The sequence below is a fragment of the Podarcis erhardii genome (assembly GCF_964252035.2).
Source record: "Podarcis erhardii genome assembly, chromosome: 9".
NCBI lineage: Eukaryota > Metazoa > Chordata > Lepidosauria > Squamata > Lacertidae > Podarcis > Podarcis erhardii.
In genome coordinates this window covers 47,268,121-47,293,067 of record NC_138512.1, presented here as the reverse complement: position 1 = coordinate 47,293,067, position 24,947 = coordinate 47,268,121, and the positions used below count along the sequence as shown (strand labels likewise).

The 24,947-nt window shown below is 40.5% G+C and overlaps 1 long non-coding RNA gene across 2 annotated transcripts; it reads right to left on the bottom strand.

Moving 5' to 3' along the window:
• Positions 1–996: 996 nt before the first annotated feature.
• Positions 997–15,839, bottom strand: LOC309349833. Of its 2 annotated transcripts, XR_014160201.1 has the most exons (6): positions 15,759–15,839; positions 11,129–11,254; positions 8,715–8,795; positions 6,819–6,902; positions 2,273–2,326; positions 997–1,138 (listed from the first exon to the last, which is right to left on the bottom strand). It is a non-coding gene; the product is annotated as an uncharacterized lncRNA (long non-coding RNA). The 2 variants fall into 2 exon arrangements; XR_014160202.1 differs by lacking the exon at positions 8,715–8,795.
• Positions 15,840–24,947: the final 9,108 nt, after the last annotated feature.

Sequence of the window (24,947 nt, the reverse complement as noted above, 5' to 3'; positions counted from 1 at the left end):
TAAAGCCCTCAATAGCTGGGACCAGTTTACTCGTAGGATTGCCTGCACCATGCATAGCTGCTTGACTTTTTTCGATATTTATTTATTTTATTTATTTGTTTGTTTAATTTATATACCACCCTATACCTGGAGGTCTCAGGGTGGTTCACAGAAAAGATCACAATATATAAAATAAAAATAAAAACAATAATCCAATAACAACGCCCCCCAAAAGAGCCACATTTTAAAAGGGTATAGAACGTCAGGTCAACCAAAGGCCTGTTTAAAAAGGAATGTTTTTGCCTGGTGCCTAAAGGTGCATAATGAAGGCGCCAGGCAAACTTCCCTGGGGAGAGCATTCGACAGATGGGGAGCCACTGCAGAGAAGTCCTGCTCTCATGTTGCCACCCTCTGGATCTCTCGAGCAGGTGGCACATGGGTAGGTTCATATGGAAAGAGGTGGTCCTTGAGGTATTGCGGTCCTGAGCCGTTTAAGGCTTTACAGGTCAAAACCAGCACTTTGAATTGGGCCCAGAAACTAATTGGTAGCCGGTGCAGTCGAACCAGGATTGGTGTAATATGCTCAAACTATCTTGCTCAAGTGAGCAACCTGGCTGCTGAATTCTGCACTAGCTGAAGTTTATGAACAGTCTTCAGATATGTGGAAATGGCATTTTTTCAGTGCCACATAATGTACATCCTGCACTTGTGAGAAATCAGTCTTTCAGTGTGGCAGCATTTGCTCTCTGAAACTACCTCTCCATTGATATTAGGCAGGTGCCTTCACTGTACACTTTTTGCGGTGCTGTTTCTCTTCTGCTGTGGTTCTACTTCCAACAAAGTTATGTTATTCACCTTCCTGTCTGCTGTGGTGTAATTTTACGTAATTAATCACATAGTTGTTATCTCACACCATTCATTTCAATGGAAGGTTGTTTAGTGCAAAGGAAATGCAAATGGGAAAAGGGCATCAATTAAGCTTCATTTGCAGACTGAAAACAGCAACAGCAGTGAATATACATCATATTCTCTGGATTAATTTTTGTTATGGACATGGGGCAAACAAGCAAACATTGAAAATTTTCGTTCCTCTCTCTCTTTGCGTTCTTCAACAATGCTAGTTGAATTCAGCCTGCCTCTGAAGACATCCTAAAATGCCCTGTAAATAAAGCAGAAAAACAGATGTAGCTTTTACTGGGGAATACCACCCTCTTTGGCTTGAGAAATTGAAGCATAGATTTCAGCCCAGCACTAGCTTGCAAAGTTTACAAAAGATTTCAGGTGCATTGTTCCATCTATAGTTGCCTAGCAGTAGTGGACAGATTCACACATGCAGACACCAACGTGCTAAACACAATTCCACATTGGCTGCCCCATTCATTGTGGCATTCTGTTTATGTTGCAATTTGGGTTTGTCCCATTGTCTTAGGAGCTATCCCATTTTATCATCACAACAATCCTGAGAGGAACATTAGATTGAGACATCCTGACTTGCTCAACACCACCAGTGAATTTCATGGCTTAAGAATTAGCCTTAAATTCCCACATCAAAACCCAACTTTAGCCACTATATGACACTGAACCTCTTGATAGAAATCAATTGCTTCTTATTGCTCTAGCAATTCCAGTATTATAAGTTAGAGATGCTTGGGGAATTCAATTTCTGTGAATTTTAGTGTGAACTGGCCTGATCTGCACTTCATAGACCAGAACTTAATTTTCCTTTGAATTTCACACTTCTACAATATTTGCAATGCAGTTCTCAGATCAAAAATGCATTAAAACATGATGTCTGCTCTACTAATAGTCCATGGTCCAGGAAGTTGGCAAGGATTCTATTAGTAACAGTGCACCCATTCATAAAATCAAAGAAGTATAGATTTGGAAGGGCCTGAGGGTTGTCTAGACCAAGTTCCTGAAATGCAGAAATATTTTCTGCAATGTGGGGCTCAAACCCATGATCCTGAGATTAAGAGTCTCATGCTCAACCAAATGAGCTATTTGTTGTCCAATTTATTTCTGCATTGCAGGGTTTTTGGATTCAGTAAACCTCAGGGACCCTTCTAACTCTACAATCCTGTGATTCTATGCATTTTTGATAAAACATGTTTAGTAATGTGTATATATATTTAAAACATACATTTTTTTCCAAAAAAAAAAATTTTATTGTCAAATATGCTTTTAAAAATAAATTTGCAAATCACATTTGCCCAGAACTATTTCAAATTGCATATTTAATGAGGAAATGGGATGGAATGGATTTATGAATGAACACATGTATATTAGCACAAACCTGAAATAGATCCATTACGCCTACCACCACGTGCTCTCATTTGCAGCAGTGTCCCTTGGACATAAGAATAGAAATTATGTTAGCCATCTTTTATCAAAAGATAGACAAAGTTATTTGAGCAAGCCTACACATAAATACAGGGATCTTTCTATGTTTTAAGACTTATTGCACAATTGTCTGATCAGCATCTGTGCAGAAGCTCATTTGAGGAAGGGTCAGGGATACATAGAAGCTTCTGATGATGTCATAGGCAATGGAGTCACATGGGTTACATAATCTAATCTCTAGTTGTGGGTGCAGAAAAGGTGTTTAAACCATGTGTCCTCAGAACTCTTAAAATGTCAAGGAAGATGAATGAAAATTAAATACATTCCATTACAGTGCCATAGAATATGTTATATATACCAACTGAAATGAAGGGCCATATATTACTTTTACCACACACATAGTTCTGTCTTTGAGTTATGTTGCTTTCTTACTGAGTGTACAAAAAAATGATAGATTAAAGAATTAATAGATGGAGTCACCTACCATTATGAAAGTAATATTTAATCATCATAAAATTCTACGGGTCCAGGATTCTGTCCCACCCTATCCACCACCCCATAGACTAAGAAAAAGGAACATTAAGTAAAGGTGAGACCTTGATGAAAGAGCTAAGCGTTATATTTTACTCACTAGAGTTTTATATAGCTCAGTGCCCACATCAGTGATAAATCTTCTCATTCAGAGGCAGTTATCAACATCTTAAAAGGACAGTGTGTGGTTGGACCTGTTCAAGCTGCTCATATCCACATACTTTTGTTTGTTTGCTGTTTAGAATGACCGCTCCCCACTTAAAAAACGGGGGGCGCCCTTTGCGTGGACGCGCGCAGCCCTGGATCTGGAGTGGCCCCATCAACATAGGCTTTGCCTTCCCTCAGGTGGGATACCTGGAGGTCCCCGCCTACCCCAGTGAGTTGTCCAATCCCACCTAGGGGAAGTGTTGCCAGGGAAACCAGGCCAGGTAGGGGGAGGGATTACCTGCCCACACAATAGAGGGTGGATCTTAATTGGTAATCCTCACTTGGCTCCAGAGCTTCTCCCACCCTACCCACCCTCAGTTAATGTCTTCTTTTGCAGGTTAACTTTTCTTCATAGGTTTTGCAGGTTAACCTGTCTCCACAGGTATGCGGGCGCTGCTACAATAAGGTCGCTGTTAAAGGGCCGGAAAGGAATTTCCCTGCATTGGCAGGTTTCGCCTTTCCCGTAGCAAAACGTCACAACTTTGGCGGTATCAGGCCTTGGGCGGAATCCTTTAGTCCATCTTCCTCTTTGCGGCGGTGATACCAGGGTTCCCCGTTTTAAAGGGGTTTTTGAAGGGAGGCTTTGGCCGTACGCCGAAAGGTCGTCATTGCTCTCCCCTGCGGCGGCGTAACGGGGGCGGCTATCTCTGCTTGAACATATGTTCTCCAGAGCTGGCCCATCCCCCCCCCCACACACTGGATAACCCTGATGCTCCCTAGGTCCCCGGCTGGGGACTAGGGAGGGAGAATGCCCAATGCCTGAGCCAAGGTCTACCCACATTTGAAATTTAATAAAGTTGTGGCCAATTTAATCCCATAGCACGTTGTCTAGAGTCGTTATTCCACATGACGGGGGGGACCACTCGGGATCTGGGGACTCCGCCTGTCCACGCAATGGTCATACATGGCACTCAGATATTTATTTGAGAAGTTGGGTATTTGAACAATGCTTACCCAGGATTGTGTGTTCATACATTGTACAGGGACAGTAGTTAATCTGTACACTACTAGACTGTTGGCTGTGTCTGCACACAATTACAAGTGTCTACACCTTTATTTATTTTTAAAGGACTATATGACCATATGACTTCAGTGACATTGCTGACCAAGGAATGTTGCATAACATATAAAAAGTTGTTGTTGTTGTTTAATTAGGGAATGAATTAACTCAAATAAGGTATTTACATGATAACAGGTTTGCTATGTGAGCACAAGAGTGGTGGTCCCCCCCCCCGGTGTTGTTTTGTTGATTTGCACTTCTCACTGAGCACATCCCTCCCTGTCACAGAGGGTACCCCCAACCCTCAACACCACATTTGGTAGGGTAGTGAGAAAGGTGGCAGAAAGGGAGAGGTAAGAAAGACCCTTTGTGTTAGTGGAATTCTGTACATGGAAATTAGTACCCAAGCTGTAGTGTTTCCTCACCACCAGTTACTGAAAGATATTGTCAGTGTTTTGCTTTAGAAGGAAAATTGACAAAGAGGGCTGACAGAGATTAACTTGGAAACTGGGTCCCTCTTTCCAAGGGTGCTTGTGTACATAATATTTTGGGGAGCCCTCCTCAACTTTGTTAGCATTGTGAATAACTGTTTATATTGCTGGTGGCCTTGGAACCTGTTTTCCTACTCAGTAAGCATACAGGACATTGCACGAACACAAAAATGACCATGTAAAATAACCATGTAAAACTACTTCATCAGCAATACATGTATTACTACCCAGTCATAGTCCCTATCCTCTGTTTCATATCAAAATATTCGTATTGGGATATATTTTCAAACCAAGCTGAAAATACAAGATTTTGCATGTAAGCTAATTGTCTCGTTCTTTATTTCATTTGGGTTTTTACTGTACACTGAGAAACCAGAGTATAGGCTTGTTCTTACATTGATGCCTTAGAGCAGATGACATGAATATGAAAATTCCATTTTCATATCTGAGCAACACAGTATTATGTAAGACAAGCAAAGCAAACAGACGGCAAATTGAATCCCAGTAACATGTGAAATACAAAAAACTCAGTAAAGGAAAAGGAGACACATTACAGGCAATTACATGCAAATTGCCATTCTTTTGGCAGACTCTTCCAAATACTATCTCATGGCAACTCTGTAAATTACATTGATAGGCCAGTAATTGTAAATTATTATGCTTTGTTATTACTGTTACTTTATTTTTCAATTTCCTTTTTTTGTTGTATTGGGTTATATCTTCCTCCCCCACCCAGATTTCAATTTGTCTGCCCATTTTCAGACACTTCAGGCTGACAGTTATTCACACATAGAGACAGGGAAATGCCACTGGGCTGGTTTGCTCCCCATATTATTGGCTGTCTGCCATTATCCCAAAACACTATTGTTGTGAGGAAAATGTGGTTCCGATCTAGGAACCTTTGTAAATTATCTGACTAGGCACAATCAGTGAAGAGCTACAAATTTTGCCACAAGAGACAAAAGTCTGTTCCCCGCCCAAAATATTGGAGCCCAATCTGAAGAAGTGTGCATGCACACGAAAACTCATACCAGTAACAAACTTAGTTGGTCTCTAAGGTGCTACTGGAAGGATTTTTTTTATTTTGTTTTGACTACGGCAGACCAACACGGCTACCTACCTGTAACCCCAACAACATTCCCACCCCTATCCCAATGCTATTGTTGTGATGATAAAATAGGAAGGGGGAGAACAAAATAAACCCCTGTCAGCTGCTTGAACATGCATGAATGAATGCTATAATGTGGGTACCAGTCCACCCACAAAAGACCTGTGATATCGAGAAACTGGACCAGAGGCATCCCAGTCTACTTTGGAAGACTGGATGCAAAACCATCTGCCATTGCTGAGCATGCCCCATTCTTCTATTAAAACTTATATTTAATGAACGAGAAACAGGCGCACTGTTTATGTTTATTCATAACAAGTTAGATCTTACTTTTGAAGATAAAGAAACAAGTTTGATTATATATAGTACCAGCTATGCATTTTGGCACTGATAGGAATTTTAGCAATCAAGAGGAGATAAAAAGGCTTCAGAGAATTTAATCACGTACTTCAAAGTAGACTTAAGAACATATATTTCAGAAACTGAGATAAAATATGAATGTTTAATTTACCATCTTTCTTTCTTATCACAAGTGTTTCTGATTCCAATGCTAATAACCTAGTTGATTTTGACAGCTCACAGTGCTCGTCTAAAAAAAATAAAAATAACAAACTGAACGAACTTTTGTTGCACGAAGAAACTGCTAATTAGCTCTTAGTTTCCAGAATGATTGCATGGAGGCTTAACTTTACTCATGCAAAGGTCAACATGCCTGCTTAAGTATTCACAGAATGGAGGGAAGGAATGAATGAAGACTATGCAACCACACAGTCCTTGCTTAATGTAATGTATCCCGAAAATCATATGGAATAAGCAGATTCTTTCTTTAAGCAATTTCTTTAGCTGCTTCTTGTATTTTCCTCTCTTTTCCTCTCACAAAATCCATTGTGATAAGAAAGTGATGGTATGAGAGTGCAGATGCTGAAATGTTCTGGAAACATGTCTTTTTGGTGGCTGTTTTCCAGAGTCTCGCAACAGTACATTGTCAGTAGGGTGACTTGGCTCTTAGGTTGCTGCACAACTCACGTAAGGGAAAGAAGTGGTTTTTAGCAGCTCTTCTTCTGTCTACACTACAGTCCCCCTGCTCCTGTGGAGGATGGTCAGAGCCCCACCAACATCCGTCTGTAACCAGCGGGTCCCACCTTCCTACTTTCTTACTTACAATGAGTCCAGAGGGTGGCTTTGACTGTCAGTTTCTTCCTTCTTCATCTCAGTGTTGCTCTTGTAGAACTCATCAGGGAATTGCCTAGGAACAAAACTAGAATTAGTAGGCTCAGCTTCACATTGGCTCTGGCTCCACCTATTGTCTTCCTGTCTTCCAGCTGTAAGGGACACCAGCTGATCATATCCCACTATATTCCAAACACACAATAACATATTTGAGGAGTGCTCAGGGAGATACAGAGGTAAGGGTGAGATGGGAAGGCCCCATGTCATAAATTCTGTTTTGCATGTGGAGGAAACGTTAGGTTGCACCCCAGTTTTGCTGGAGTCCTCCTCATTACAAGAGCAACCACATTTTTGTTTGCTATTTTGCCTAATATGGCATTTTGTAAGCAATTTCCACCACTGGATTGTTACATGATATTTATGCTAATATGTTTACACTACTGTAACCCATCCGCAGACCTTATAGTGAAGGGCAGTGAGAAATCCTATGAACAGATCAATAAATAAATGATGCATTTTAATGTGCCCTTTACATATCTATCTATCTATCTATCTATCTATCATCTCTGTCTGTCTTTCTGTCTGTCTATCTACCATCTATCTATATCTTTGTACACTTTTGTTGGTTGGAGAATTGCACTGAGAAATTCAGAGATATGTACATTATGAGGGATAGTTGTATTTCATTTCACTTATTGTTTCAGGAAGTGCATACGCATACTAGCGTGTGAATAGAACCAAATTTCTCCTCCATCCCCAGCTGACACACTAAGTAACACCCAACTTCAGTTCGCAAATGATTACTTTTCATTTTGTCTGACTTTCCAGCATCTGACAATTGCCTCAAGAAAAGGAAGCCACAAACACTAAGAGATGGAACGAATGTTAAATGCTGTTGATTTAAAAAGAAAGGAAAATCAAACCAGAAGGAAAGAGTCACTTCCGAAGGGAAATGAAAATAGAAATGCAAATCAAACCTAAATACTTAACATATCTGATAAACAACTTTATAAAAATAGAAATAAAAAAATGGCAAAGACCTTGGGAGTGTTCTTATCTTGGCTCATCTAAGCTTACTCATGTCTGCATATTACAATTCAGCTATGAACACTGATCAACAAAGTCACTTTCCATCTGGTCTGTTAGGTCTTTTTGTTCATACTGAAGCTGTTCTCCATTACCCATGCACAGCTGGAACCAAATCAAGGGTATATCTTAAAATAATTCGTAGGCACAGCAGTAGATTTCTAGGCAATATATTGAGGAGATTTAACTTGGAAGCCACAGCCCAAGCAACTGAAGATAAAGATAGCAGCAATGTATTTATACCATTTGAAGTCAAAACCAATACCTGGGCTTGGGAGCCTGCAATCCTACAGCTGTTATTTGCCTCTGGCTCCCATCAGCCCTAACCAGCAATGGCAGTGCTCAGCACCTAGAGGGTCCTGCCCATTGTATATACTGTCTAAAGTTCCAATCTAGTTCCAATCTAGAACAATAGCAGGGCCAGCAAAATGGTGTTCAGTATTGTGTGCAGCAAGGATGCTGCTAGGGGTAATGTCATGCAACTTACTGCTGGAGAAACATAGGATGTAAGTTGACATTGCAATGCTTGTCGTTCTTGCTAGTTGTACAAAGTTACAGAAATCAGTGTAGTCAGAGAGGGTGTCAGGCCACCATAGGAGAGGCAGCAATAGCCTATACCCCATCCTAAAGACATTTTGACAATTGCAGAATGACCTACATAAACTGACACTTAAGGGTCTAACACAGAGAAGCTGCTAGGTTAGTACTAAAACCTTATTGGCATTTGCAGCCCTATTTCCCTTGTCTCTCAGAGACATACACTGCTGGCAGTCACTCTATATGTCTTTTCATTCATACTAACCCATTGTGATACATTTACACAGAATCAACATCCATCTCCTGCTGCCTCTGTGGCTCAGTCTACTAACATGAAGATTCATTTCTGAGAGGAAGCAACATGGAAAAGAGTTATTCATTATTGTACAGTAAATAGAAGAGAGTTAAAACTTATTTATTAAATAAATATATTTTTTTTCATTTCCTTCAGGGTGGATCCATTATACAGAAATCTTTGTAGCAGGATAAGTGGGATCACCTTTAAGGATGGTCCTGGTTGTGGGCAGACCCCCAGGCTGGTTCCTCCTCCCCTGGTGTGGGCAGAGTAATGGCGTCATGCCAGGGTGGCACTACAGTCACCCCAGCTTCTTGGACAATCACTTTTGTGTGGGGTGATCATGGAGGGATAAAAAAGTGGCAGTGTGACGCGTGTCAGGCACCTGCTTTGCGCTGCCAAACACCCACCTACCTGCCCTTTATTTTAGATGTCCTCTGGCCTTGCTTTGGACTTTGGTTGGTCGCCTGTCTTGGGACGTGGGCCAAGTAGGAATTTTCCTTTTTGGCAGATTGCCACTGGCCACTTGGTTTTCGCCTACCTCTTAGCAATCGTCACAACTTTGTAAGGTTTGGCGGTTAGGTATTGGCTCATTGATTTGTGGGGGAGGGGAGGTCAGCCATTGCCTGCCCCTCCATTGACCAAGGGTATTCCATTAAAGGAATCCAGGGCCTGGATCCTGTCCGAAGTCCACTTGAGGTGCTAGGGCCATGCCAGGCCTCTGGGGACACCGAGGAGAGCTACAGGCAGGTTCCCCCGATGTGGCTTCCTATTTGGGTGATTTACCCTTACTGACTTCCTGCAAAGGGGGCAGGAGTCTGATATAGTCCTTTGCCAATGCCTAAGCCAATACCGTTCACATTTCTGTAATCAATAAAGTTGTGGCCTAAAATTTTGCCCAATAATCTTAAACCAAAATTCTGTGTCAGTGTGAATTTTATTCTAACAAGGGGCTGGTTTGGGGCCTTGCCATGCAATCTGGTGTAAGGGTATCAAAATAGATTTCTCAAAATTGGGAAATCCAAACTTGGATTTCCTAAACTTGGGTCTCCAGCTCTTTTTGGACTACAACTTACTGGGATTTCAGCTCCGTTCGTCCGAGCTGATAAGGCTCATCTTCCTCCGAGCTCTCCCAGCAGAGCATTAAAACAACACCACAGAGGAAGGATGAGATAGGTATGGGCTACACGGCATGCTTTATTACTAAGCTATGCAAAGAGCAAAGAAATATCCATCTTCTCTCTATGAGAGCAGAGAGCAACTGAACCCAAAGGAACAAAGGAACAAAGGAAACAGGAAACCAGTAACGTCACATCCCGTCTCCCTTTCCCGTGAGACTCCAACAGTATCTGGACTCTGGAATGGAAACACAGTCCTGTGACTGCAAGCAGCTGTACAGTGAGGAAACAGAAACTAACACAACTCCCATCATCCCTCGCTAGCAGGACCAGTGGTCAGGGATGGTGAGAATTGTAGTTCAAAAACAGGTGGAGACCCAAGTTTAGGAAACCCTGGGTATATCACCATATACATGCAGATCCCCCAGAAAATGTTATAAAATAATTGAGTCATAGCCTTTTGGTGATACAGCAATTTCATTACCTCCATATGAACTTTTTCCAGGAAATTTATATAAAGCAGGGGTAGACCACATAAAGATGTGGTTCCATCCAAATGGTGTGGACTACAACTCCCATCAGAACCAGCCAGCTTGGTCAGGAATGATGGGAGATGTAGGCCATGAGATCTGACTCGTACCACATTGTCTACCCCTGTCATGCGGCATTTATACTCTCTTTTCCCATCATTGATAATCCTATTTCCCATCATCTGATGCCCATACATTGGATTGGAGACTACTACTGTTACATAGAAACACATAAATGCACACTTGATGCGTCCATAAACATCTTATGATGTCCTAGCACACAACATGGTGCTTGTCCTTGCATTGGCAAAGCTCACACCTGAATTCTGTGACCTCCTCACTGTAAACAAGCCCATTCAACCCAAGTAGCATCCTTAAATTTAATTAGCTTGCTTTGTAACATTTCTTCCTGATCATTAAACACCATAAAGAAAACAGGATCAAGTATAGATCCCTGCAGCAATATCTGTCAAACTAGAGAATTATCAATGTTTATCGTGCTGCATTGCTGCTTTCCCATTTTTACCGAACTAAAATGAGGAAATGGCCAGTTTATATTTAAGTGATATTATACCAGAATTCCTTTAGCGTCCCAAAGGACAACAGATGCTGTCTGTGACTACTAGGAGCAGCTAGAAGGAAGATGCATTGGATCATAGATAAGGAGAAAGTGGAAATAGAACAGTATTTTTCTATTCAATCCCAGGCATGGATAAATAAACAGAGAGAGACTTACTGAGCCTCTTGTGGGCCACACTTGTAGATGGATGGTGGTCTTTCATTTAGCTTGGTAGGTCATAGGATGTTTAAGCTTGCTTTCAATGGAGCAGTGCAGGAATCAATATTATGCATCTGATGATGGCTGTAATTTACAAAAATATGCCGTAATGAATGTGTTAGTTTTTAAGATGCTGCAAGCCTTTTTTATTTTTTATTGTTGCAACAAAAAACAATACTATGGATTGTGTAGGAGGGGGGTCCATGGTAGAGCTACTGCCAAGGTTTATGTCCTACTAGTTTTCTGCAAGCATAGTGGGAAGGGGGGGGCTTTTTTCTTTATTTTCTTCCATCAAATTAAAAAGCTTCCCATTGACACCAATAGAAGAGGAATTAACTACGTCAACTCCAGGGCGGGCATAGTTTTCAGCCCTTTTGAGGGTAATGTTGGGAAAAACAAGGGGGCTTGGGATTTCTTGGGTTCAAGACCTTCCCCCACATGCTCCTTTTTGGACCCTGCCCCAGGTGGAATTTCATCAAGCATTTTGGGGGCTCCTCTGTAGTGTAGGTACCATCCTGCAGATGGAGATCCACTTTGTTGGCAGAGCAATACTTACAATGATTCCTAAGGCACCTTAGCTGAATTCCCTGCAAAGACAGACTTGCTGTGCAACAAAGCTGCATAAGCTTCTGGAAACTGTTGTCATAGGAAATGTTCTCCACAATCCATAAATACCAGGAACTAGCCCTGGTGTTTGTTGGTAGCAAACACTGGAGGTCGTTTCAAGTGAAGTCAATGTGCTTGCAGAATGACTTCTGTTCTTGCAACAGAACTTCCATTCCTTCTCTTCTTGCCCCAGCCTCCATCTAGCGTTGAGGACACCCGCCTCTCAGGATCTGAGTGTATGTGCCTGTACACAGGCATGCAAGGAAAGGAAAAGAAAGAGAAGTTCCATTGTTTAAGTGGACAAGCACAATAACTTCATTGGACACAACCCTAAATTGCCAACTGCTGATGCCAAAAGATGACTGGTTATGTCAAATGAGTCTACCAGTCTATGCCTTATGTATCATTAGTCCATAAGTTGCTTCATTTATATGTATGACAATGACTTTGTTGTAGAATCATAGAATTGGAGAGTTGGAAGAGGATGGTTGTTATTTAAGCATGCCTGGTTACAGCATGGTGCTGATAATGCCAAGGTTGCAGATTTGAACCCCATACGGGGCAGCTGCATATTCCTGCATTGCAGGAGATTGGACTAGATAGGCACCTTGGATATAACCAGTGTGCCACAGATTTTGTTTCCTGTTTACGTAATACATTTCCTCTAATTATTTTATTTTTGTTAGCGTCCACATTTATGCTATATTATGTTTCTTTATCTTTTTCTTGGGGGAAAAAGAAAACTCTAGTGAAAATATATTTACAATTTCTTTCTAATATATATATATATAATACCTCCTCCTATCTAGGGCAAAAATCTTTTTAAAGCCTTACAATATACTTTTGCCCTACGGCCTGAGACCTTGTCACATTTAACTGTATTTGAGCTTTCGCAGCTATAAATGGTCTCAATGATCATAAAGCTATTCAACCTTTTTAAAATACAGCCACTGTATTTGACTTACTGACCTTGCATGGCAATGAAATCGGCAGGTATTCTGCAGCTGTATAGTAAGGATCTTGGACCAGGCTTCTAAATAATCTTTTATTAACCAGAAAGTCAACATTCCTCGTTAAGTTTTGCTTTTGTGGAATTATTTTCCTATTTTTCATCCTAATATAAAAATATGAAAGCTGTAGGGCCCGAGTCTGTGCATGTTTACCCAGAAATAAATCCTACTGAGTTCCACAGGGCTTCCTTCCAAGTAAGTGTGCACTGTGTGCAGGATTGCAGCTTTAGAGCAAACAACAAGAACAAGAAGAAATGTGTATTCTGAAAATGACATTTAACAAGCATTACTATCATTTTCACAACCAATTAACTAAGAATTAATAATTCTAAATACATATACCTTGAAGGCTTTTCTATCACTCATTGAGATAATTAACTAAAAAAAATGTTATATGCAGAAATTCTGTGTCTATAAAAGACACAGGCTGCATACTCACTATAAAGCACATTTAAGGCACACCCTCCCCCCCCCCAAAAAAAGGAATAATGGGAACTCTAGTTTACTACACACAAAGCAACAATTCCCTGCACCTTTAATAAACTATAGTTCTCAGGATTCTTTTTTGAGGGGATGCTTTAAATGTGTGGTGTGTATACAGCCATAGGCCACAACACAGAGAATTTTTATCCACTTAAACCCCACAGCTTTCAAGAGTACTTCAATGTTCATAACTGTATGAGATTGTGGCTGTCTGTCAGTCAAGGAACAAAAATAGAACAGGAATATACTTACGCTACTTGACATTATTATGACCACTGCTAGTATTTGACATTCTTATAATGCCAACTGTGTGCTCAGCATTGTAGAGAACACAGAAATGACCCAGTGCTTGCTCAGAGGGCGTGCACTCCAAGTATGATAGATAGGACAATGGTGAAAGAGGAAAAAATATAATTTGATAAATAGTATAGGATGGGCCACAAAGGTTAAACTGGAAGCACACAAAACTTTAAGGTCCACTAAAAGAATTTTAAATAAGAACAACAAAGAGGTAGATTTGTCCAATATGAAAAGGCTAAAAGATACATTTATAAATGTTCTCCAAATACAAAACATTTATAAATGTTCTCCAAAACATTTTTGCTCTGCAGTGAATGAACTGTGCTACAAGAAGCTAATGGTTAGGAGCAAATCTTTGTAAATCACTCTTTGCAGCACATTCTGTTTAGAACAAACTTTTTAATGTAAATTATTTTGTAAGTCTATCATGGAGTACTGTGCATAGTTGAGGTCAACTCAAAAAAAATATTGTAGAACTCAAATAGGTTCAGAAAAGGCAATCAATAATCATCAAGGGATTGAAGCAACTCTTAAGGAACGTTTAAGATTAGAAAAGAAATGCAGTAAGAGGAGATGTATAAGATGGTGTGTGGTGTGAAGAAAGTGGATAGAGAGAAGCTTTTATCCTCTATCTCATAACAGGTAGAAGAGAAAAGCTTGCTGGATCAGGCCAAAACTCATCAAGTCCTGAATCCTGTTTCTAACCAGAAGCCTATGGGAAGCAGGACATGAGCACAATTGCTCCTGCAATTTCCAGGAACTGGTATTTGGCAGCATATTGCCTCCAGTCATGGGGAGGGAGCATAGCCAACGTGACTAGTAGCCACCAATAGCCTTAACTAAAAATAACTGAAAACACAAATTCTCTCTCTTTTGAAATATTCAAGTTAGTTACCACCACTTCTTCCTGTGGGAAGGAATTCCATAGTTCAGCCAGGCACTGTCATGCCCTGTGCTACTGCTGACGCCATATTATATGATGCCAAGTGTGTGGCAGGTAAAAACGTCGCTCAGCTGAAAGGGCTGTGCAGACACTGCTGATCATCCTGTGCAAAGCACTGAGGAAGGCAGCACTTTGAAAGGGGCTTCTATAAACCCAACAACCAGTTGACTGTTGGGTCATGGGAAGCCCCTTCAAAGAGCTGTGGTGTGCAGTGTTTTGCAAGAGCCCTGCAGGCATCAGCTCACCTTATAGCACTGTGGTGTGCTGCTTGTCCCATTAAGGATGGGGGAGATAATGAATTTGCCTGCTGGTCCGATCCAGTCCCCAACCCCACCAAGTTCTTCCAAGGAAAGAAAGTCACCTGAAGCTGGAAGTGATTCCTGAAAGGAACAGAAAAGAGCCTAGGAATACTGGAAACTGCTAAAGGACTCTGTGCTCCACAGGTTTCCAGGATGCTTGCTTATAAAGAATCATTCTTCCTATAGTGGCCCTAACCTTGTGTGTCCTACAAGCTGAACACCTGTGAGGATTCACATTACCAACTACAGTGGACCCTCCGGATACAAACTTAATTTGTTCCAGGGGTCTGTTTGCACCCCGAAAATAACATGAATAGAGGTGTGCTTCTGCACATGTGCACGGCGTGATTGAGCACTTCTGCACATGTGTGTGCAGTGAAACCCAGAAGTATACACTCCTGGGTTTACTCCTGGATTTGCTGTGGCTGTAACCCGAAAATTCCATATCCAGAAGGATACGTAAGTAGAGGTATGACTGTATATAGTGCAACTCCAATATGGAATGTAAGAAATCCAGTTTCCAGCCATTCTCAAAAAAATGTTTGAATTGGCTTGTGACATGAATTTATTTTCAGATTCTTTGGACTAAAGTGCAGTCCAATGATAAATATTTAATTTCAGACTAAGAACACTAGCTTTCACCCTACCCTTTATATGCTTCTTCCTCCATCCATTTCTGTAGCCCACTAAACTTACCAGTATATAAATACCATGTATGCAAGTATCTATCTATTTTTATGTATCTAAAAGAAAAGCAGAAGGTCAGAGATGAACTTTCTCTCCTCTTCATTTTTTGCCTCTGTACAATAACTCCTATGGAGTACGGTGCAACTCACCATCTCACTTTACAAGGTGACCCCTGAAACTTTATAAAACCATGTTTTGTCTTGTCTTGTTTTTATCAAACTTTCAACCATCCAAAGGATTTTCCATATGAAATTATTTACCCATCAGCCTCTGAGCCTGGCACAGGACCCTTGACATTACAGAAGGTTCAGGACAATATTCTATTGCTCAGAGTCAGTTCCTGTGGGGCCCTGGCCATTCTTTTTGACCAATTATTACGTCCCACCACGGAAGCAGACTTGGACCCCAGGTTATGGGTGCCCAGTGCACGTGTTCTTCTGTATCTGAAAACTGTACTAAAATATAGATAGTGGTAGGACAGCTGCCTTCTATGGACTCTGCTTTCTAATGAACCTCTTAAAAAATTAGTCTAACTGATTTTCTTTAAGTTGGGTAGAATTAGTGCTGTGCTGAAAACCTGTTCTGCCTTTTATTATTCACTCAATGAATGAGAAAAGAAATTGAATTTGGAAATTATAAAAGCTGTGAGGGGGGAAATGGTGAAATTCTTGTAGGTCAGATGCATTTTTTTTGTCAGTATCACTGTACATTTGAGGTGGCCAAGGGGTGCATATGTGTATCTTTTATTTCATTCTACAAATTATTTCACCTGTGGTCTGCACTCCACAATATTCCTGGGTGCCCACACTTCAATTAAAGACTATGGAAGACATACTGTAACTCTGCTCATTGGGTTTTTTCAGCACACAAAACACAGGGCACCTGGGAGATTGCAAAGTGCTGAAGAAATGTACCTTGGCAGAAGCACCTCCTTCCACCATACCAAAGCCGGGGCAGGGGGCATTCCCAGCCCTGCCATGGCTGCAACAGAGCTTCAACAGCTGCTCCCAGCAAGGTTTGGCAGGAACAGACATTCCTTCTGTTATTGGCTGGTTCCAAGTTTCAAAGCAGATCTCATTCTCTCATGTGACATTCTTGTTCTCCATTGATTTCCGATTATTTTTCTGGGGGAGGGATCTAGTTCAGCATTGCCTAACAGCCCAGAGCAATTTGTTAAGAAGAAGAAAGAGAAGACGCAGAAGAGAAGAAAAGATATAGCAATTAGGGTAGTTTCATGAATTATTCTTCTTAACAGAAAGCATGTTCTCCCTAACAGAGAGCATGCGTTGCGTTTGGGGAAACAAGCCACCCTGCTGTTACTGGGCAGATTAAGTGGTTAAAATTGGGTTGCTGGGGAGTTTTGATTGTTGCCAATTTGGAGGAGAGGACAGAGTCCTTAAATACAGGTTGCCCGATGTTGGGCGTCCTCGTGGCTGTTTGCACCGGATCACCCACCCACCCTGCCTTTAATAGGGGGGATTTCTTGATCGCTTGACCTTGCTATGCCTGTCATGGGGTCATCTGCTTTGATGCGGGGGCCTGGTAGGAATTTTGCCATCTGGCTGATTGGCTGATGCCATTTGGTTTTTGCCTACTGTGTAGCAAATCATCACAACTTGTAAGGTTGGCGGTTAGGCATTGGTTAAATTGGTTGTTGGAGGGGTAAGTGCCTACCCCTCCAATGGTGGTGCGGAAAGGGAATTCCGTTCAAGGAATCCAGGGGCTTGCCATTCTTTTCGTCCTTGTCCCTGGCATTGGACTTGGGCCGTGCAAGCCCCACAGGAACATGAGGGTGAGAAGTGAGGGACTGATGCCCAGCTTCATTTTCTCACCCAATACTTGTTTCCCACACTGGCTTCCGTTGGAATCTGGAAGGGCCAGTTCTGTCCCTGAGGGCAAGGACAGATAGTTATAACCAATGCCTAAGCAACCATTCACATTTTTTGTATTTTGAATAAAGTTGTGGCCAAAATTATGCCAAAAACCTTAAACAAAAATTGATGTGTGATGTGTGAATTTTTTGGGGGGTGGCATTGTGGGACTCAACACGCAACTAATTTAAACATTAAGGAGAAATCACACCATCCATTTAGGGCAAGCTGAGAGCCAAGAAACTGGGGTGTGGGGTGTGTGGCAAACATGCAGATTGTTCCTCTTTATATAAGAAGCTTAGCTCCAGCTTTAGCTGTACATTATGTCACCACTGAATGCATGGATCTGTGTAAATGGCCAGGAACAGAGCATTTAGTAAAACAGCCTTATCTAACAATCACCACCCTTTTCAAACCACAGTTCTCCCTTCCCAAAAGCTAAAAGGTCACTAAAGCAATGCTAAGTACATTTATAATGCCCACTGCCTACATTTAACACTGGAAAACCTTCCAGGATTCCTGGCTTCAGATTGTACTTGTTAATATAATGTCTGTCAGGAAGTCTCTCCAATATGAGCCGGAAGCAGCTCTCCCAGGTAAACACATCGCCAATAAATGCATCTATCTCTCTTGAAATTCTTGTCATGGGATTTCCCCATCCATTTAGACCTTATGCTCTGCCTATTAGTTCAGATAACAGCCTTTTTCCACTGAAGTAACATGGCTTGTAGAATTAACATCAATTATACTTTAGTACTGCTCATGAATATCCTAGAGGAAATGTAAAGCATGAAGCCTTTTTTTCCACTGTAGGATGATGGCTTGCCAATCAGTGCTACATGATGACAGTATCACATCTTTATCATTGTGTAGATTACTGGATAGATGGGGGTTAGGGAACTGCCAGCCCATTTGGTGGATCAGGCTGGCGAAACCATTTTGAACAACTTGAAATCCCCCAACTTTATTCTCGGTGATAGAAGCATGTTAAAAGATACCTGCTACTTCTAGTATTTGGTTGGATAGTGTTCTCGAAGCTACCAGCATGAGTTTGACTAAACTGCGGGAGGCAGTGGAAGACAGAAGTGCCTGGCGTGCTCTGGTCCATGGGGTCACGAAGAGTCAGACACATAGCTGTCAACTTACAGATTTGAAAATAAGGGACCAGCAGCCTTGAAAATAAGGGACCAGTACTGCAAAGTTTGCAGCAGCACATGCAACAAGTGAGCAGTTATTAATAGTAAACATTTTAGCAATCTTAAACTCATGGCAACGAAGAGTATTGTTTATTCCAAATACAAGCTTTTTAAAAAAGTTTCTGATTTTAAATGTGGAAAATACTATTATGTGCATGTAATCTGAGCAGTGAGAAATCCAACAGAAGCAATACGAGCTTCCTTTGAATGAACTGGAGACTTATGATGTCTTCATAACATTTTACTTTAACTGACACATATAGAAATAGAGTGACATACATAGGAACACAGGAATCTGCCTTATAACAAGTCAGGCCATTGGTCCATCTAGCTCAGTATTGTCTACACTGAGTGGCAGAAGTTCTCTAGGGTTTGACATACGAGGCATTCCCATTCCTATCTGCAGGAAGGGGTGCCAACTTGAATGAAATATTGTGGGGGCCCAGGTAAGCCCATCCCCACATAATCGATCACATGATGCAGTGCACACACATCATTTGAATGGGAATGCCAATCAACTTTGTGGGGTCCTGGCCCCCTCAAATATTTTATTGTGGGGGCCGAAGCTCTCACAACCCTAGGAGTTGGGGATTGAAGCTAGGATTATCTGCAGGCAAAACAGATCATCTATCACTGAGCCACAGCTACCCCACCTTATTATGCACTGAAAAGTACACAAGTAGAAGCAAACAGACATGCTCTATAAGACGCACCAGACCACAAGACACACCTAGTTTTTGGAGGAGGAAAACAAGAAAAAAAAATATTCTGAATCTCAGAAGCCAGAACAGCAAGAGGGATTGCTGCGCAGTGAAAGCTGCAATCCCTCTTGCAGTTCTGGCTTCTGGGATAGCTGCGCAGCCTGCATTCACTCCATAAGACGCACACACATTTCCCCTTACTTTTTAGGAGGGAAAAAGTGAGTCTTATAGGGCAAAAAATACGGTAGTTTAACTCATGCAAGGTAGCACTGTGTTTTAGAGATAATTGCCCCAGAACTATTCTCTTGTCTCTCTCTCCCTCTTAATTCCAAATGCTTATTGCACATCCATCTGAGAAGCCTAGGTCCTCCACCTATGCAGGTCAATTGCCTATTCCAGCCACCATTAAAAGAACATCAACATTTTTGAGCCACAGCTGGGACTTTATAAGCAGGTAACAATTTAGTACAAAACCCTACTGATAGGCTCATTCACACAGCTGACTCATAACCATCTATGCATGAGTATTATTACAGAGCTGAGCGTTGTGAGGTATTCAAAAGACTCAGGCCACAAATTTGTAGAAAATCAGAATATGCTAATTTATAAGCATAGAGGGTTGATTATGCTTTGAGGTGTGCCCAAATGCCATATATACAAAGTTAACAAGGGGGTGCAGGACATCTGAGGCCCACTACAAAATATGTACTCAGTTCCCATGGAGCACCCTTTAACAACACCCCAAGTTGTGCCAACGTGAAATGCAAATACCACAATAAAGCATTAAAATAATACAATAACTTCTGAGAACATGAAACCTTTGAGTTGATGCTTTTTGTTTTGTTTTTTTGTTTTGTTTTGTAGATGTGTTCTTCAAAAAATTAAGTGCTTCTAATAGGCTGGTTTTTTGAACTTGCACATATTTTTTTATAACGGCGCCTTATTGCTATCAATGGAACTTACTTTAATATAAGTTTATTTTCTTTCCTTTCCAGGATTACAATAAGAATGCATCCTTATTAACCCAATTAGGTGTGAGAATAACAAGCTATTCTCTCCATAAGCATGCATCTAAAATCTGCATTCTAGATTAACATTTCTCTTCTTCCATAATATTTACAAAAGATTAATGTAGCATTTGTTCCCACAGCATCTCTCTCTCTCCTTCTGGTACAATTCCCATGGCTTATAATTTTGTGGCTTAGAATTTAAGAAACTGTTTTCTTTCGATAATTTATGCTTTCAGGAGTACAGCTGGGGTGTTAAATTAATGTACACAGGGTGATGTGTGGTATTGTGGTTGCAGACTTCCATTCAAATATCCTGTCTCCTCTCTGCAATATGCCTATATGAGTATGTTTCCATGTTCATAGTCATGATCACTATGTTCTAAGAAGTCCCACATGCAAGATATTCAGCTGTGGATTAAGTCCTGAGCCAGAAACCTAAACAAAAGAAATGAAAACATTGGAAGAATGAATTTCACACTGGAGTTTATTTTACCTTGAGATTGTCTTCAAGTACTGCATTCTCTGCTGTTTGAACACTGATGTTCCTGCCCACAATATTTCACTGACATATTGTTTTAAAGTTTCCAATAACATTTGCTACATAGTAATCAAAAATGTTTAACGAGTGGCTGTTATTCCTCACAACAGGTGAGGAATAAAACTCAACATTTATGAATATGTGTCAGGCCATATAAATTTGGCTTTAAATGGCTGTGAAGTGATTGTAATATTTAACATTTAACTATCTATTACATAAATCACTTTATTTGTAATTAGGTTGTCATCCATCTAAAGGAGGAGTGCAGAGTCATCTTGACGAGGGCTGTCTCTGAGCTTTTGGCCACTAAGACTTCAGCTGAAGAAATTAAGTGTCTTTTGTCATTGCAAACGAACGTCTGCTAAGGGTAAGAATCTGATTTTGATAGACTGTGGTCAGACTGTTTCCCAGAAGAATTTTCAGAATACAATTCCAAATATACAGGGCACATTTCAGAAGGAAATTATATTGGCCAACTAAAATGAATGGAGCTAGCAGCCAGCAATGATGCAACAGTACAAAAATCTACAGATACATAAACAAAGATGTCCCTGTACAATTGAGTAGTAGCTATAGGGGTAATTTATACATTTTATCTCTTGGTTTCTTAAATACTCTCAACTAGTGTGCAGACTACCTCCAAAGAAAACACTATGTTTATAGTGACTTTGGGTTATGCCCAAGCTATGTCTCTGTTTTTTAATTGGCAATGATTTTTTCATATACTCAGGTCATCTATTTAATACTACAGTCATCAAAGGATAAACATGGATGTGAACTCTGTTGCAGATGTTGATACAATTCTGAGTTACCTCACTAGCTTGACACTCTGACTTTTTAATGCTTTCAGGCAAACTCAGACCAGATAAATTTCCATCTCTTGAAGCAGCTATCTCCTCATTTTTATTATAAATTTATGATAAGAGTCCTTAGGTATTGAAGAAAGGCTGGTGTCTCCTGTATATGCGGGTTTTGAATGAACTGCCTTTAACTCTCTGTTACAAAGAAAGAGGCAACTGCATCTTGGAATTTGGCAAGAAAATTGAACTAGCCATGTGGCCAGAACCATTAAGAAGAAAGAAAGATAGTTAGGAAAGGAGAATTTCAAGTGTTCCAAAAGAAAGGAAAAGAAATCAATGTAACATTTGTTATAATCTAGCAAAGCTAAAAGCTAAAAACAAACAAACAAACACAATAAATCCTGTCGAAAGAGTTCATGGCTATTAGAGGCAGGAAACATGAAAAAAAGAGAGGCATATACCTAGACAGACTTATACAGTTAAAGAGACCTTATAGCTTCTTTTGCTCCCAACCTTTCTTAAGACTGGAAGTACAATTCATGGGTTCTGATCCAAAATTTAATCTGATATGGACATATGTATTTATCTCATTTGATGCATCCATTTCATGGCTTGATATTATTTTCAGATCCTTTTAAAAAGCCCAAATTGTAAGTGTGCTTGTATATTTCTTGTATATTTTAGAAATAGTACATGAGAAATGACCCCACAGTAAAATTCAGCCCAGCGTTGTTGCTTTTGAACCATGTAAATTTAAGATGTTGCAAAATTCAGTGCAATGCATTTTAAGTGGCCAGGACAAACCATTCAACTAATAAGATAGGAGGCATGGATATGGACTGATTGTGTTTCTCCAAAAAAATGGTGTGATTCAAAAGGGCAGAGCTTGGGTTATTTATGCAGCAGTCCACATGAAATAAATTATCAACTAGTGAAAGTAATTTGCCTTGGGGTTTTGTTGCAGAGATTGCAGAACAGCATTCCTTATTTATGATTTGACAACAATATTGCTCTGGGCTTATGATGAGCACACATTTTGGTATAATTATATTGCAGTGATTCTCCCTGTTCTTAAGAGCAAATTAGTTTAATATTATAATCCTTTCTGTGAGCTTGTGTTTGTGTGTGTGTGTGTGTGTGTGTGTGTGTGTGAGAGAGAGAGAGAGAGAGAGATGGGGATATGGCATTTTAATCTTAAGAAACAGACATTTTATAATGAATTTGCTAAGCAAAACTCAGTGGCGGCAGTGCATATCACATGGCAGGCCTACCTCAGCAGCATCTCATGAAATAAAGATTTTCAGATGAGGGAGAGTTTTTGGATGTTTAAGCACATCGTTCAAAGGATAAACATTATTTTTATCTTGAGAAATAGATTTTTAGTTTCTGAACGAAACAATTTAGGGACCTCCATTATCTTATGTTCTGAATGCATATAAGATTCCCACCCCCAGCTTTAACCCATAAAACAGAGGGATGCATCTAATGAAGTCATTATGGTGGTACCTCAGGTTAAGAACTTAATTCCTTCCAGAGGTCTGTTCTTAACTTGAAACGGTTCTTAACCTGAGGCATGCTTTCGCTAATGGGGCCTCCTGCTATCGCTGTGCTGCTGGTGCATGATTTCTGTTTTTATCCTGGAGCAAAGTTCTTAACCTGGAGCAACCACTTCCTGGTTAGCAGAGTTTGTAACTTGAAGTATCTGTAACCTGAAGCGTCTATAACCTGAGGTACCACTGTATTGGAGAGCAGCGCCAGATTTATGTATAAGCTAAACAAGCTATAGCTTAGGGCCCCTCTCTCTTGGGGACCCCCCAAAAAATTAAAAGGGGGAAAATGGATGTACATTTCCAAAATATAAGCTAAAAAGCAAAATACAACCTACATACAGCAACAGTGTTTTGTGTTGTGTAGGCTCCTATGATGTAAGTAAGCCTGCTATATGAAGGGCCCCATTGCCTTCAGTAGCTCATGGCCTCATCAAACCTAAATTCAGCCCTGTTGGAGAGGAACAGTTTCCCTCCATGTAATGGTGCCTCCTTTCTCCCTCCACAATCTGCTCTGGATTTTCTCCCAACCCTCAGTGCAGATGTGGGGTGGGGTGGGGTATGACAGATGTGCCATGTAGTGCAGTCCAGTCACATCTACTCCATACATTTAAAACACATGTATACAATTTCACAATTATGGCTTCCCCCATAGAATCATGGGAGCTTTAGTTTGTTAATGGCACTGGGAAGTGTAGCTTCATAAGGGGTCGCCCCCCCAACAACTTGGGGGGAAGTTTTGGGTCATTGCTCACACAATGGAATTTACCAAGCTGAAGTCAACCCACAGTAGTGTCATCAAATGCATGTTATTCACCTGCCAGTAAAAGAAAAGAAAAAACTTCATCTGAACAGATGAAGTTCAGAATTAATTCATATTTTTCATCCTTGTTTAGAGTGAATTTTGTTTAAAGAATGGAAGAAAGCATCCAAACAGAAGTATGTATTGCATTCCTATCTGGGTTTTGCAAGGACTTGTGGGTGACTAGAATGTGTATACTGCTCTAGCAGGCTCCTCTCCTCTCCCTCCCAGTTTTCTGGTCTGGCAAATTCACGGGACAAGGAAGCTGCTGTTGTAACTCAACTATGCTTGGATGTTCCCTGCCACCTAAAACAATCTAGGAGGCACTTGTGTTCAAAAGATGCACTTGTGTTAAATGGCCTTCATACGAAAGGGAAGCACCATACAATATATGTGTGCATTTAACTTGTAGACGCATACAGAGTCTGTTATCCTTGTTGTAATTGAGGATTTTCTTCTCTCCCTCTTGTTCTGTTGCCAGAGCATTTGCTAACTTGGGCAGCTAGCAAAACTAGGGAATTGTTTGTGGAAGCAAATGCTGTCCTAAATTAATTTTTAATACTTCTGAGATAACTGTGTAAAGAATGTTTAGTTTTTTATAGTTTGGTACTTGGTTAATGTTTTATGCATAGTTGTATCAAGTATAATTTTGAAATTTTGTATTTATATTTGTTCTGATTGGTGTCATGGATTTGTAGTTACGGCCAAAGCACACCATTAAACATGGAATAATAATGCATTCACATTAACAATGCTTCGTGGTGTCTGGAGTTGTTTGGTTACAGGTCGTATTTATTTTTAATTGCATAAAACTTAGGCAATTAACACGACAGCCTGTAGTCCTATATATTTTCTTAAATTAAAGTTTTGCATTATTAACCAATAGAGAATATTTTCAAGAAGAATCCTAAGTAGCATATGGGTTGTTTGAAGCATAAATCTCACATACCAAATGTTATCCCAATAATCTTTTGCATATTGTAT